Here is a 16,727-nt window from a genome sequence, read left to right as displayed (position 1 = left end):
GTATTTAAAAACCAACATCAGGACCCAGGACAAACCATCTGTAACAGTCAGTGGGGGGACATTAACACACTCTAGTGCCTGCCCTGCCCTACCCCCTGCAAGATGCAGCATGACAGAATTATGCAGGCAGTGGCCATGATGGGCCTAGGCGGAGGTGGTGGCCAGTGAATTTAGGGGGTCATGGAAAGAGTCCTTAGGCCCTGGGCGGGGCATCTCAGGCTCCTATGCATGCAGCACAGTTCCACGTCAGGCCTGTGCTAACAACTTGCTTCTGCTTTAGATGCCCAAGACTTCCTCCAGCCATTCCAAGGAAGCCCTGGAGCTCCTGCAAAATACTGAAGGGTAAACATGAGTACAGAATAAGTGAGTGTGCAGTGGTAGGAGAGTGCAGATTGCGGCTGCAAACAGATCCAGAAGAGCCCAGCTTAACACCCTTTCTTCCTCTTTCCAGGTCACCTCCCACCAGTGTCCAGCTCCACCAGTAAACCCTCTGCTGCATTTCCTTCCACTGGCACTTCCTCCACTCCGGCTGCCCCTGGAGACCACACTCCAACTCCTTCCCTAGCCAGGAGTCCACATCTTCCTTCTCTAGCCTATTCACGCAGCTCATCTTCCCAAAGTGCCACATGATCATGGCCAACTCCTGATGGAAACTCTCATCCATCTGCCATTCAGCATAGAAATCCCTGACCTAAAAAATAGCAGATGCTGGTGAGGATGCAGAGAAAAGGGAACACTTATACATTGTTAGTGGGATGTAAATTAGCACAATCCCTATGGAATGGATATTTCTCAAAGAACTAAAAATAAGATTACCATTTGATCTAGCAATCCCACTATTGGGCATCTACCAAAGGAAAAGAAGTCATTATATCAAAAAGATATGCACACTCATGTTTATCACAGTACTACTCACAATAGCAAAGATACGGAACCAATCTAAATGCCCATCAACATGGGCATTATCTTTGACTAGATAAAGAAAATGTGTACACATACACCATGGACTACTACTCAGCCATAAAAAATAATAAAATCACTGTTGCAGCAATGTGGATTGAACTGAAGGTCATCATCCTAAGTGAAATAACTCAGAAATAGAAAGCCAAATACTACATGCTCTCACTTACAAGTGACAGCTAAATAATGTGTACACATGGGCATAGACAGTAGAATAACAGACACTGGAGACTCAGAAGGGTGGTAAGCAGGTGAGGGAGGAGAAATTACCTTATGGGTACTATGTACTGTATTTGGGTGATGATTACACTAAAAACCCAGACTTTGTCACCATACAATATATCCATGCATCAAAACTGCACTTGTACTCCCTCAATCTATAAAAGTAAAAACTAAAAAAGAAAGAAATCCCTGATCTCATTTTGCAGGCCCTCCATGATGGGGCCCAATCTCATGTTCAAGTTGGCTCCCACCATGAGCCCTGTTCTCCACCTAATCTAAACTCGGGAAAAGGAGCTCTGAATTAGGCTCTCTGGCACCTCTTCCATGTCCAACATTGCACCAACATTTTAAAATGTATTACCTATTTTTTTCTAATTCAAACAACACCCATGAAGCAGATATTAGTATTTTTCATTTGTTTCTAGTAAAAGAACAAAGAAAAGAAATAGGTTTGGAAAACTTCAGTTTCTCAAAGTTTATTAATTTTCAAGGCTGGAACTCAGACTTTGTCTGACAGTCTCCGTGTCTTCTCAGCTTTCCCATGACCCGAGGCTTCCCCAGAGATCACTGTGGGTCCCCACCCGGGTTTACCCCACATGCACTGCCTCTTAACCTGGAATGCTCCATGCACCATCACTTTCTAAATCTTGCACCTTCTTCACAGCCCAGCCCCTTTCTGCCACCGCAGCTGAGGGTAATTATTCCCTCCACACTGCCTTCAGCCCACGCACCTGACAGATCACTCTGGGTTGTTCTGCTGGCATTTCCGCATCTCTCTCACTTCCCATATTAAACAGCAAGCTGCCTGATGGAGGGTCTTTTGCAAGGACCACAGTATACGGCCTGCTGTCTCCATACATGCTCAGCACGGTGTCTGTGCCGAGTGGATGCTCAACTAGAGTTGAACCAATGTTGGGGTACCTCAGGCAATTTACCCAACATGTACATTCAGTTTCTTCCCCGGCATAGCATATGCACCGGCAAACACTGGGAGAGCACCTGTCTCACCCTTCATGTCTTGGAGTGTTCACTGGGTGGGGCAAGCAGCAGAGAGCAACAGATCCTGGATAATAAGAACAAGAAAGACAGACGTGCCTTCTCAGAACCAGCTGGCTTCTCTGCAGCAAGGGACAAGGGTCCCTGGGAAGGCCTTGCAGATGGAGGGAAAAGGGATGAGTCCCAAGACCAGATCTTCCAAGAGTTGTCATATAACGTGAAAAGTCTCTTCGTTTCCTAGATCCTCTGTTTCCTTCAATGAAATGGAAAAAATTGCAATCCCCACATTCTAGAGAGTTGGGAAGATGATATGAGATTTGTTTGTAAGACACTTAATGCAGAGTCTAGTGCAGTGTATGCAGCAATTACAGTCTATGATTAGTAGATCTTAGACCTATTCATAGACCATATGCCTGTACAACAACAGACCCTCCAAAAATAGGTAAATACATAAATGAATAAAAAGCTCTGATTTCTGTGATGTCATTACTTCCACCATAGACAACTTTACCCTAGCAATGTGATGTCGGTGAATTGTCACCAGCCAGCAGCACACCACTGCTTGCAGATCACAAAAAATTGCCAACTCACTTTGCCACTCTCTCCACCTCCTTATAAACACCGACAAACATCTTTGGCAGGTGGGAAAATAAACTAACAGCTGCAATTTCCAACTAAGGTATAGAGAGGAGATGGAGGCCTCAGGCACCCTTCCCCAGTGGAGGCCAAGGCCTCCCACAGGCCTGCCTGCATGGCCTCAGCAACACAGCCTTGCACAGATTGAGTCCCTGTGTCTGATGTGCAGCCAAGTTCCTGGAATGTAGCCGCTTGGAAGGAATCCCAAGCCTGCCTGTTGTGAGAATCCTCTTCAGATGTGCAAGAAGATTCGCCTTCTGGCATCACTCCCCAGGGAAGATGGCACGTGGCTAGGGAGCCTTTCAGTTGTGGCCAGTTTTCACTTTCCAAGGATGTGAAGAACATCCTACATTTCTACTTTCGTTGTTGTTTTTCAGTCAGTACTTAAGTGATACCCAATTCCCATGGTGACAGGCTGGGCTAGTAGCCCTCACACTCAGTTTACCATCACTCTCAGATACACAGAAATCATAAGAGAGCTTCCTTCTATCTCTGTCTGAAACTTATTCACCAAGAGAGACCTCGCTTTCTAGGAAGTTCTAGAGGTTTGTTATAGGCATGCAGAGAAAAAAATAGAAAAACAAAATTTCACTGGACAAAAATGAAGGCGATCATCTCTTACAGGAGGTTTGAGGAATGTGTTAGTGTCAAAGCGAATAGGGAGAACTCCATGTCTCTCTCAACGACAATATGCCAAAACAATTGAAGAGATCTCTAGGTCTTAAGAGTGGAAATTTTTAAACTAGTGCTCTGAAAAAGAAAATAGAAAAGAATCTTCACAATACTGTTTTAGAGCTCTTAGGTTTGGCATGGGACATGAGCAGTGCCTTGAGGACTGCTGAACTGAAACGTGGCACTGTGGAACATACAGTGGTTATGAAGTCAACTTTGAAGCAAACTGTTTTTCTCCTTTCCTCATTAAAAGCAGCAGTTGTAAAGAAAATTGCCATGAAATCCTTGTAACTTTAGCCTTTCATGCTCACTGGCCATGAACTGCGTTGAAGAACTCTGATAAAATCTGACCTGAGAAAAAAATAGAAAACTTAAATAGTCCTATAACTATTAAGAAAAACTAAATCCATATTTTGAAACCTTTCTACATTGAAAACTTTTGGTCCAGATAGCTTCACTGTAGTGTTCTACCAAATATTTAGGAATGAAATATTTCCAGTCTTCAACACACTCTTACAGATAATAGACAGTGAAGGTTTCCCCTGTGATGAAGAATGTCTAACTGTTCATCTATTTCCTCTCGCTGGGCATAAAGGAACACCAAATTCCGCAACCTTTCTGGCAGTTAGAGCCATGTGAGTAGATGCAAATTAATAAAATATGGGCAAAAATTATGTATAAAAATTCCAGAACGGGCCATAAAGTGTTATTTCCCCTTACGGGGGAACTTCAGAAACCATCCATTTAATATGGGAGCCTCACAATATGTACAGATTCTGGATCTCTTAGTCATTTTTATGCCAAGGGGGTGATCTAAACGACAATGGACTATGTTGCAAGCCAGAATTAATTGTGTTAAGATATTTTAGCATTTAATTGTTACCACGAAATAGCTTAGACTAACTTGACAAGTATACATGCCCCTAAAACAATGTATACCACTAGCACAATTGTCTTTTCTTTTTTTTTTTTTTTTTTTTTTGAGACGGAGTCTCGCTCTGTCGCCCGGGCTGGAGTGCAGTGGCCGGATCTCAGCTCACTGCAAGCTCCGCCTCCCGGGTTTACGCCATTCTCCTGCCTCAGCCTCCTAAGTGACTGGGACTACAGGCACCCGCCACCACGCCTGGATGATTTTTTGCATTTTTTAGTAGAGACAGGGTTTCACCGTGTTAGCCAGGATGGTCTCGATCTCCTGACCTCATGATCCGCCCATCTCGGCCTCCCAAAGTGCTGGGATTACAGGCTTGAGCCACCGCGCCCAGCCACCACTAGCACAATTTTCATAACAAAATATGATAAAGATGATAGGAGAATGAAAAATTACCAGCCAAACTTGCTTGGAAATATAGAGATAAAAATCCTAAACAAAATATTAAGAAAATTAATATAGCAATTGTAACCTGAGCTTCTTTCAGAAATGCAAAGTTGGTTTAAAATTAGAACTATCTATGTAATTTGTTATATTCATATATCAAAGTAGAAAAAACTATAATCATCTTCACAGATATAGAAAAAGCATTTAATAAAATGTAATATTCATCTTAAGGGAAAAAGACCTTCTTAGCTTCATAGAAATGAAAGAATTTCTTAACTTAGTAACGGATATCTGTAAAACATATCAAACATCATCCTAAATGGCAAAATATTAAAAGCTTTTCCTTTGAGAGAAGAAACAAAATGCATAAGTCCGCCATACTATTTAGCTTGGGCTGCCATAATACAATATCATAGACTGGGTGGCTTAAATAACTGCAATTTATTTTCTCACAGTTCTGGAGGCTGGAAGTCAATGATCAGGGTGCTAGCCTAGTAGGCTTCTGGTGAAGGTTCACTTTAGGCTTGCAGACTGCCATATCTTCACTGTATCCCACATGAGAGAAATGTCTCTTTCGCTTCTTACAAGGCCACAGTCATTTTGCTTAGGGCTCCACCCATTTGACCTCATTTAATTTCAATTACTTCCCAAAGACTCTGTCTCCAGATATTTACCACACTAGGGGTTAGGGCTTCATCAAATGAGTTTGGGGGAGAGATATAATTCAGTCTATAGCACCCATGATAGCTTTTATTCAACATTGTACTGGAGGTATTATTTTTTTCATCAAAAGGGGGATAAAATGCTAAAGATTGTAACAAGATCATGATTTTTGCAAATGATATGATTGTGTACACAGAAATTCCAAGAGAATTTATAGTTATTAAAATTAATAAGCCTATTCAGAAAAGTAACTGGATTTAAAATCAATACACAAAATTAATTGTTTTTCCATACACCAGCTATATAAATGTAAAACATAAATTAAAATTTACAAGATACCATGAAAATGTCAAGTACCTTGAAATAAATCTAACAAAAGGTGTCTATATCTTTATGGTAAAAACATGAGATAAATTAAATTGAGAAAAAGAATGCTTCAATAAATAGAGAGTCTACCATTTACATGGGTCAGAAAACTCAGTATTATAATGATGTAATTTATTTCCAAGTCAATTTGTAAATTCAATATAATGAAACTATCTACAGTAATTTTAGGTAAAACTTAAAACACTGATCCAAAAACATACATGGAAATGAAAAGATCCAAGAGTAACCAAAATTCTCTTGGAGACAAACTAGGTTGGAGACATGGATATAACAGTTACATAGATTTACTAGGAAGTTAAAGAAATTAAAATAGTTTGGTATTTTACAAACATAGATAGACCAAAGGGAAATAGTAGTTCTAGAAACATGTGTATATACTTTATTTATGACAAAGACGACACTGTGCTGAAGGAAAGCAGTAATTTTCTGATAGGATGGCAATATAGTGTAAAGAAAATGTAGCAGAAATAAATATACTATTCATATTAACAACACAGATATTATGATACATAGTGATGTATTTAATAAAAATGTGCAAGACCTTTATTGAAAAACAATATAAAAGTAACTAAAGAAAAAAAACTAAACAGAGAGATAGATATACTCTGTTCATGAATAGAAAAACTCATCTCATAAAGGTGCCAATTATCCCCAAGTATATTTTGATTTTGTTTATGTGAAATATAAGAAGCTGATTTTCAAGTATATATAAAAGAATAATGCTTCAAGGAAGTTCTGGAAAATATAAAAAAGATAAGTGTGACAAGCACAAAACTATTATAGTGCACAGGGAAAAACAAATAGATCACTGGAGGAGAAAAGAAAGCCCAGGAATCTCAGTTACATACACAGCCCACTTATGTGACTGAAGAGACACTGGAAATCAGTGGAGATTGTCAAAGCCCATAGAACTTTCCAGCACAAAAAGTAAACTTGAATGCATAAATTTTTTTTTTTTAAAAAAAGGCCAGGAATTTGGGGGAACCCAGGATAGAATGCAGATTGTCTCACAGGAATCTCACAGTAGTATAAATGAATGATGTGACCACTAAAGGGCATAGGGCAAATGACCTAACCTGTCAATTCAGAAAACAGTGTTTTGACTGGAAATTATAAGGCTAAAAAAAGAAATTCTTAATAAATATTGTTCTAGTTAGTAAATTTGATTCTCATGAAAGTAGGGGTTATTATTCTGAAATTGCTTTCCAAATGTACTAGGGTCAAACCAGTAAGTAAATGGATGATGTATAGTTGGATCCAGGTTTCTGTCTATTGGAAAGGGAAATTACAGAGAGGCAAGAGGAGAAAGCAAGAATGAAATATGCAGTACCGGATTAGAGTTGGAGGCAACAGTATACATTCATGTTTAACTTGGTGAAGGTAACACATGACTGGATAAAGAAACAAGCAAGTGTGTACATGTGTACATGGGTCAAGATACATACAGCTACTTCCTAGCTCCACCCTCTGAGATGACCCAGTAGCAGTGATGCCCCAGTAGCAATGAATACACCCAGAGCCCATGTCTCAGATTTATTACCATTCTTAAATTAAAAGACAAAACAAAACAAAACAAAAAAACTCCTTGGAAAGACAACACATTCTAAGGCTGGGGCAGGGAACATACAGAATGGGGGAGCATCTTGTGACAAAAAATAAGAAAATGAATACAAATAAAGGAGAAGAAAAGAATGTGATTGTGGTCAGGCACAGTGGCTCACACCTATAATCTCAGCACTTCGGGAGGCTGGGGCAGATGGATCACAAGGTCAGGAGTTCAAGACCAGCCTGACCAACATGGTGTAACTCCATCTCTACTAAAAAATACAATAATTAGCCGGGAGTGGTGGTGTGCACCTATAATCCCAGCTACTCAGGAGGCTGAGGAAGGAGAATCGCTTGAACCTGGAAGGCAGAGGCTGCAGTAAGCGAGATCATACCACTGCACTCCAGCCTGGGTGACAGAGTGTGACTCTGTCTCAAAAAAAAAAGAAAAGAAAAGAAAAGAAAAGAATGTGATTGCACCACAGGGACCCAGGAGCCAACCAATGGCCAAAGCCAAAACAATTTGAGCAACAAAATAACTATGGTACTATTGGATTATAATTTAAAGAATAAAATATTCATAAATCTATACTACTATAAATTAATGACTAAATAAATACATAAGAAGAGATAAAGCTTTCATAGAGGAGAATTTTAAATAACTTATGTAGATACTCCCTCCTCTGGGAAGTAGAACTTAATATACCTTCAACCTTGAGTGTGGACTGTGCTTCATGACATGCTACTAAAAAGCAGAATAGGGGAAAGAGGTATACAAACCCTCAAATTGGAGAAACCTGGCAAAAGCCACTTTGCAGGTTTTCCTTTCCTGTAAACATAGACTACTGTACTGTAAATAAAATGTTTATTTAAAAATCAGAGTGGGGCCAGGCATGGTGGCTCACACCTGTAATCCCAGCACTTTGGGAGGCTGAGGTGGCAAGATCACGAGGTCAGGAGATGGAGACTATCCTGGCTAACACGGTGAAACCCCATCTCTACTAAAAATACAAAAACTTAGCTGGGTGTGGTGGCGGGTGCCTGTAGTCCCAGCTGCTCTGGAGGTTGAGACAGGAGAATGGACTAAGTAAACCCGGGAGGTGGGAGCTGGCAGTGAGCCTAGATCGCGCCACTGTACTCCAGCCTGGGGGACAGAGTGAGACTCCGTTTCAAAAAAAAAAAAAAAAAAATCAGAGGGGGAAAGCATGAACTATTCAATAAATGACCCTGTAAAAATATTTATCCATATAGGTTAAATGATATTCTCCAAAGTAAATTCAAGATGGATAAAAGACCTATATGTGAAAGTCAATACTGCATAATTTGTTAAATAAATCATAGACCTGGAGTTAGGGATGATATTTTTAAAAAACATGCAAATAGAACAAATGCTAAAGGGAATAATTTATAAAGTTGACTACATTAATATTAAAATCTTTTCACAATAAAGATGCTACAAAGGAAATAAAATATAAGCCACAGACTGGAAGAAAATGATTGTATACACGTAACAGATGTGTAAGATTGATAAGATTAAAGCAAGTATCATAATTTACCAAAAGCAAAAAACATATGAACAGAAAATGTGCAGAAGAAGCCCAACTGGAAATAAACTTATGAAAACAATGCATAGCCTCACTTGTAATCAAGAATCTGGAAATTAATATAGTTATAAAATAGCATGTGACACCCACCACATTTTCGAAACTGAAAGATATTAAATGATCAAATATTCACCGCATTGATAAACAATGTGTACTCTCATACACAGCTACTGGCAATGTAAATTTGCAAAACCACATTAAAGAGCAATTTGGCAATATCTAACAAAATTAAATAAAAGTAAAATTATACTGATAAGCCAGTGATTCTATTTCAAGGTATGCATTACAAGGAACATATCCATGTGTTGTTCACAAGATAGTATAGGAAAGCATACTGTAGCACTGTCAGTATTGGCACACTGGCAAAATACTGAAACAATCCAAATGCCAGTGATGGATAGATAAACGTGATATGGTTGTATAGTTAAAATAAACTTTACTATATGGTATCTAAATAAATGGACTAGCCCTATATGTACCAAATATTGATTTTAAAAGGCAACACGTAGATTTCCTACTATTTATAAATTACATACAGTTCAATACTACTTACACATATTTTGAAGATATTAAAAGATGATACATATATTAAATATATTTCTGATCTAAAATATCAAAGGTATTAAGAAATTGAAAGAAAATAAAATATTTTAAATAATCCTATATTTTATTTATAGAGGCATATTATATATGGTAAAATTTATATATGGAGAAAAACTGAAGTCAGGTCAATAAATGACTGTGGATAGAAGAGAAAAAAGAGAAATGACATAAGTGCTAATGTGTATTCAATACTATCTATAAGATTTTATTTCACAAAACACAATTCGAAGGAAATTGATTAACATTTCTTATATGTGGGTGGTGGGGCATAAATGTTTGTTATATTACTTTTAATTTCTTTTCATGTTTAAATGTTTTCTACGAAACATACAAAGATAGTTAAAGAGATGTGAATTATGATAAAAATACAGGTATTGAACAAGCACTGAGTCCATTTACACATAGAACCTAATATTTAGCAACTCTGGATAATTATGGTTACAAAGAAGAAATATACATTCATAATTTTTGTAACATAAATATAACACCAAACAAAAAAAAAAGGAAAGTAATACTTAGGGAAATAGGAGGCTACTTGTACATGTGTATGATAATCTTGTTTTCCACAGTGGAGATTAAAATACTTGAAGCCGATAGTTGAAAGTACTGCAACTTCTTCAGTTTTTCAGATTTGACTTTATAACTACAGAATAACTTAGGATAATTTAGGAACTAATATTTCTTATAATAAAAAAAATTCAAACTTCAGCAATATCTTTAGTTTCACTTCTATTCATTGTTCCTCAAAGTCAAGTAAAAATAAATATAATAATTTTATTAAGAATAGGTTTATAAGATGACCCTATTTTATTCTCCAGTTACCTCTCTCTATCCATCCTTAAATAGGCAGAACCAGACTCCTGAAATGATTTTCTCCAAATTGAAAATATTAATTACTTGGAGAGAGGGAAAAATGTTGGTAATTGTTATTTTTAAAATTTGAATTTGTATGGTAAAAATAAAAATATTTGCAAAAAAAAAAAAATGTAACCAGGACCAGGCACGGTGGATCAGGCCTGTCATCCCAGCACTTTGGGAGGCTGAGGCAGGAGGGTTGCTGGAGCCCAGGAGATTGAGGCTGCCATGAGCTAAGATGGCATCATTGCACTCCAGCCTGGGTGACAGAGCAAGACTGTCTCAAACATAAAACACACACAAAAAAAGAAAAAATAGTACAATAATTATATTACAAAATATTTAAGGCAATAAAGAATAACATGGCACAAACAGACCGTATGAGACAAGGGATTTTAAAGAGAACACAAATGAAATGGGAAAAGTTCAAGAACAATTAAAGGAAGAGCAGGCTTTCACCAGACCTGGAGGAAATGCAAAATTTCAAAAAATGAACAAACAAACTGAGGAAATGAATGTGTATTTGGGGGAGAAGGACTAACCTGAAAATAACTGGCTCACCGAGAGTGAAATGACTGTGTTTAAAAGTGTGGGGGATACAGTATGTGATTTCAAATGAGGGAGTTGGATGTGATTGCTGGTATGAGAATAGTGCTGGGAAATCCCAGGAAAATGGAATTGTTCAGTCTGGTAAGTCAAAACAGATTCACAGAGGAGAGAGCATAGATTATTGAATGGAAAAGTCAAGTTTTCCAGGAAGATGAAGTGAGTAAAGTATTCCAGGATAGAAAAATAAAACAATAAATTCAAAAGCACAGAAAGGAGACAACTTGTGACTGAAACATCAGGTGAGTGAGAAGGACTGGGAACGGGGAAGCCATGAAGGCAGGCAAGGCTGTCACGTCATTGCCTTTGGTGTCTACTGCAGCAGCTTGGACTTCTTGCAGGAGATCACAACAGACTTTGTCTTGGGGAGAAAAGGGGCTGCTGGGAAATAACTTGATTAGTCTTTTAAAAAAATACTCAGAAGGTATTGGGTAAATTTTTTAAAAAGAGACATGGCTGGAGTGCAGTGGCACAATCATAGCTCACTGCAGACTTGGACTCTTGGCCTCAAGTGACCCACATGCCCCAGAGCAGGAAGGAAGCTATCTAGGTATGTGAACACCTGCTTCAAAAGTGAAACAAAGAGGAGACTTTGAGGCATATTTATGAGGCGGTCTGCATCTCTAGGTGGCAAATGATGTCCTGTGGGAAACAAGGACAGCCTGGGGTTAAGGGTGAATGAGTGGCCAGGAGGATGGTGGTGCTCTTCCACTAATGAATAATGTTGGCAGAATGGTTTAGGGTTGCGCTAATGAGCTCAGTGTTGAACAAGTTGAGTCTATGGACCTGGCCTGGACCAGGGCCCCAGACGTCACACCTTCAGCATTTGGTGGTAATTGAAGCCTTCGGAGTGGGTGACACTGCTCAGGAAGTACAGAGAATGGGCTAAGCAGGGAGCGGGATGTATAAGCCTGGAAATACACATCCCCTGTCCTGTACTTAAGTGGCTTACCAGGCAGCTTATCAGGTTTCATTTATCCATCTTGTTCGTTTTAGTGCTTTGTTCTACCCTGTTGATATCATTTAGAATTTTGATTCTATCAGTCAACATATTAACCATCCTAGGCTTTTCAGTTTAAAATGTCTCTGTCGAGCATGCACAACTCTCCCAACTTCCTAAGACGATAATCATAAAAATGATAAAATATCACACCATCATTCAAAAAATTACAACTTTGTAAAATAGCAAATGTGCCATTTCTTTATAAGCATTTTGGAACTAGTACAGATAGGCTACGAAGGAAAGAGCCAGGAACGAAAAGTCAACAAGATAAGATGTAAATGGGAATGGTTAATAGAGTGAAGAATTGCAGGGGAAAAACTGAAATTGCTCAAATGAATCCACATGGAGAGTAAACAGGATAAATTGTAAGAAGGACACATTTCAAAAACTGGCTCTGAATCCAGAGTAAAAGAACAAAGAAATAGAAAAAAAAAAGTGAAGATAAAAGGTCGATAGTAGAGGCTAGAGGGCAGAGCATCACCCTCAAAAAACATAGAAGTTGCTGACATACATGCAAACAACTGTAGTAAATGTTATAAACAAAGCTATAATTAGAAAAAAAAATCATCAAATACAACAAAAACCAAAAGATAACACGACAATTGAAAGAAGTCACCACATTCCAAGGAAATCCAACGGAAAGAAACAAATATTACTTGTACCCATGCTAACAAAATCTGTCAAAAATATCCTGTAGGCATATGACTTTTAAAAGGAGGAGAAAGGACAGATTCAAAGGAAGAAAAATAACTTAGGTCATTTCTATCCTGTGAAGTCCTACATGCTAGAGAATATAAACTTGAATTCTACCAGTCAAGTTATTCTTCATACGTAAAGAACCAGAAATGAAACAAATCTTCAGAAATGTAGGAGTTTAGAAAATAAAATATCTATGTCCTTTTGCTGAAATATCTAGTGAAAGCACTATTCAACCAGGAAGAACCTAAATGCAGAAAAGCTGTATGTAAAATGATTCTCAGATTTTCCAAAAAAGCGATCAGAAGGAACACCACCCAACTTATCAACATTGTCTTATGGAGAAAGGTTTTAATACATCGTTTCTATCTGAACTGACTATGAATTAAATCTGCAATGAAATAATATGTTAAAATATAGTCATATTTTTGTACTTTGATTTGTGCATTTTTCTTTTGCTTAGATTTGTCTTTAATGAATATGTACTTTTACAGTAATAAAATTTACATAAATATATACGTCCTTAAAATTGTATATTATCTGTGAAATTGATTAGTATGTGTTTGTTCTCTTAATCTAAGCCTGATTACTGTTGAACACAATGGTTCTAAGGTAAGCACTTTATGACATTCAACTAAGCAATAATCTGCCAAGTTAACCCAAATATATTTTATTAATGCACTAGGACAGTTTTTAACCAATTACAAATCTATTTATCCATGTACCACATTTTCCTTTTTATCCCAAGATCACTATCAAAGACCACCAAATAATGTACTGCTGAAATCAAGACATACCAGGTCTATGAATTATTCTGATTTGCCAGTCTAAAAAGTCTATCCAAAACAAAGAAAAACAAGTTGAAAGAGGTTAGCCTAACTCAAGATGATCTGTTCTTGGGGCATTGGGACCACCTTCCAGGGATCACTTTTTCCTTTCCAAGTGTTCACAGATCTTCCAAATAAATCATTTGTAAATGTTGGCACAGTTGCACATCAAATTCACTGGCATATCAAACACAAAATTCAATAATTCAATGGTTTCTCAAAAAGTTAGATATATAACCATCTCTGATACACTAATACCATTCTGATTTTCAAATATTATCAGCAGTGCAAACACACACACACACACACACACACACACACACACACACACACTGTTCCAGAGTCTTGGAATGGTTTTCTAATTGAATCTGGAAGCAGGCTTTTACAAGGCATTAGGGGAAAGATAGATTTATTCATTTATTGAGGACCAAGTGAATGCCAACACAATGCTGAATCATATGATGTCCAATTTAATTAATTGACATAACCCACCATTAAACTCATTAATTCTGTCTATTTTGGAGGTGAGAAAGCTAAGACTCAGATCCATAAAGTGACCATCTAAAATCACACAGCCAGCAAGCCACTGTGCTAACACAAAACAATTGAACCAATGGTTTTTATATGACAGCAGTGATTCTACTTCACATTATTGTCTGTTAATGCTACCCAGTATTCCTTAAACACTGACCTCCTCTGCTAACGAGAGTGTAGAAAGCAATTCTGCCATAACTTTTGTTTTCTTCAGCATTTTTCACCAATTGAAGTTCATTATTTCACTTGGCCCTACTTATACACACTTTTGAGTGAATATCCCTGTTTTGTTTTATTATTCTGTGCATTACCTTCCAATTTCCATGCTTGTCTCTCATCCCTCTGATTCCCCAGCTCCTCGTAGTGAGCCCGTGGGCATCTGTCTGCTGTTCCCTCCTCACTGAGATAATTTGTGATTAGACCACTCCCGCTGCATGATTTAAAGACATTCCCCTCTTGAACCATAGCCGTGGACCTCAGAACGTTCCCTTTTCTGAAAAATTTGGAACTCTGCTTTTCTGAAGAATTAACTAACTACCAAGTTGTGCCTAACTCTGCCTTCTAGTTCGCATCTATTACAATAAATTTCAATAAGACAGTTTCTCTTTCTCCCACACTTCCTATTACTTGTATTATCAACAAATTATTTTCTCTCCCTCATTTTTAAAATGTGAACAGCTCTGCATGGCCCCAAATGCGCCATATATATTCTGGCTGTTTTCCAAGACACTTGCCCTGGGCTTGTCAGAAGATAGATGGGTCCACAGTCACTGAACACCAAAAGCAATGACCAGCTCATCTAAACTACCTTGTTTCCACCTCAGAGGTTTCTGAAGTTGGGGTCCCATTGCACACAGGGAGATTGTCACTGTAGCCCTCTCGATAGTTCTACATCACACCATGCAATGAGCTGCCAATAGGGCAGCTTGTTCTCAGCAGCAGCTATCCTTCTTCGTGGTTTCGTCAGTAGCTCCATTTATGCAGCTTTCTCTCTACATCTATTCTTTTCTTCTCACAGCTTTCACAGTGTGTTTTCATTATTATTTGTTTACCTACTGACTCTAGGGCATCCGAGTCTCTCAAGCTCCACTGTCTGTTCATTCATGAATTTACCCAACCCTACCATGTGTTAAGCTGAGTGCCAAGCCATTTGTTTAGCACGGAGAATTATAAAATGAATGGAACACAGTTTCTACACTCAATGAAGGCATGATTTAATGAAAGACAGAACTTATAAATGAATAGTAAAAATTCAATTAAATAAGTTCAGTGATAGAAACAAAAGGGGAGGACGGGTGCAGTGGCTCATAGCTACAGTCTCAGCAGTTTAGGAGGCTGAGGTGGGTGGATTGCTTGACCCCAGGAGTTTGAGGCAAGTCTGGGAAACATGGCAAAATCTCATCTCTACAAAAAAATACAAAAATTAGCCAGTTGTGATGGCGTGTGCCTGTGGTCCCAGCTATGCAGGAGGGAGGCTGAGGTGGGAGAAAAGCTTGAGCCCAGGAGGCAGAGGTTGCAGTAAGCCAAGATTGTGCCACTGCACTCCAGCCTGGGCGACAGAGTGAGACCCTGTTTAAAAGAAAAAGAAAAATAAACACAAAGAGATCAAATAAGTAATCAAATTTCAATTAAAGAAGTTATATAGGAGCTATCATAGAAAATCATAAGAAAAATCCTACAAGATAAATAAAACTGAACTCTGAAAATTTAAAACAATTGACTAACAAGGTACAGGAAATAATTGTACTTTGAGATATTCAACAAGGCCTAGCATTTGAGGCATCACAGAACATGCATGTAGCTGTAAAGGTAAGGCTGTAAAGGTGGCTACAATCAAGTGAAGATGCTTTGCTAAGAAAGTTGAACTTTAATCTGAACACTAGAACCACTAGAGATTAACAAGCAATGACTGACCTTATCAGAATTTATTCTACAAAGAATTTTGTACTTACAATATGGAGAAAGATTTGAGGGAGTGAAAAGAGGAGAGAAAAAGGTAAGTCAGGAGGCTGGTATAATAAACTAAGTAGTCATCAGGACATACAGACCACATGTATTTGAGAGATTTAGGGGATAGAATGGATAGACTCTATTAACAGAGTAGTTCTGGGGTGTATGGAGCAAGTGGACATTTAGAATGATTCCAGTGTCTGCCTAGTCAATAAAATACTTGGGGAGAGGGAGAGTGAGATGCATAGGTAGAACATAGAGACTTTTTGTACAGTGAAACTATTATGTATGATACCGTAAAAGTGGATATATGTCATTATATATTTATCAAAACCAATGGAATATACAGCACGAAAAGTGAGTCTTAAGTAACCTGTGACCTTAAGTTAATAATAAGGTAACAGTATTGGCTTATCAACTGTAATAAATGTGCCACACTAAGATGTTAATAATATACTACAAGGCTATAGTAACCAAAACAGCAGGGTACTTGTATAAAAATAGATACACAGGTCAATGAAACAGAATAGAGAACACGGAAATAAAGCCACATATCTACATCCAACTGATCAACAAAAACATGCACTGGGGAAAGGGACACTTTTCAATAAATGGTGTGGAGAAAATTGGATTGCCGTATGCAAAAGAATGAA

The 16,727-nt window shown here is 38.0% G+C and overlaps 1 protein-coding gene across 4 annotated transcripts in view; it reads right to left on the bottom strand.

The window, feature by feature from the left end:
* Positions 1-16,727, bottom strand: part of GRID1 (glutamate ionotropic receptor delta type subunit 1) — a 792,303-nt gene that overhangs the window by 82,355 nt on the left and 693,221 nt on the right. The window lies entirely within an intron of this gene.

The sequence above is a fragment of the Macaca fascicularis genome, chromosome 9 (assembly GCF_037993035.2).
Source record: "Macaca fascicularis isolate 582-1 chromosome 9, T2T-MFA8v1.1".
Lineage (NCBI taxonomy): Eukaryota > Metazoa > Chordata > Mammalia > Primates > Cercopithecidae > Macaca > Macaca fascicularis.
Note: the sequence above shows the minus strand (reverse complement) of the source record. Positions and strands in the feature narration are given on the sequence as shown.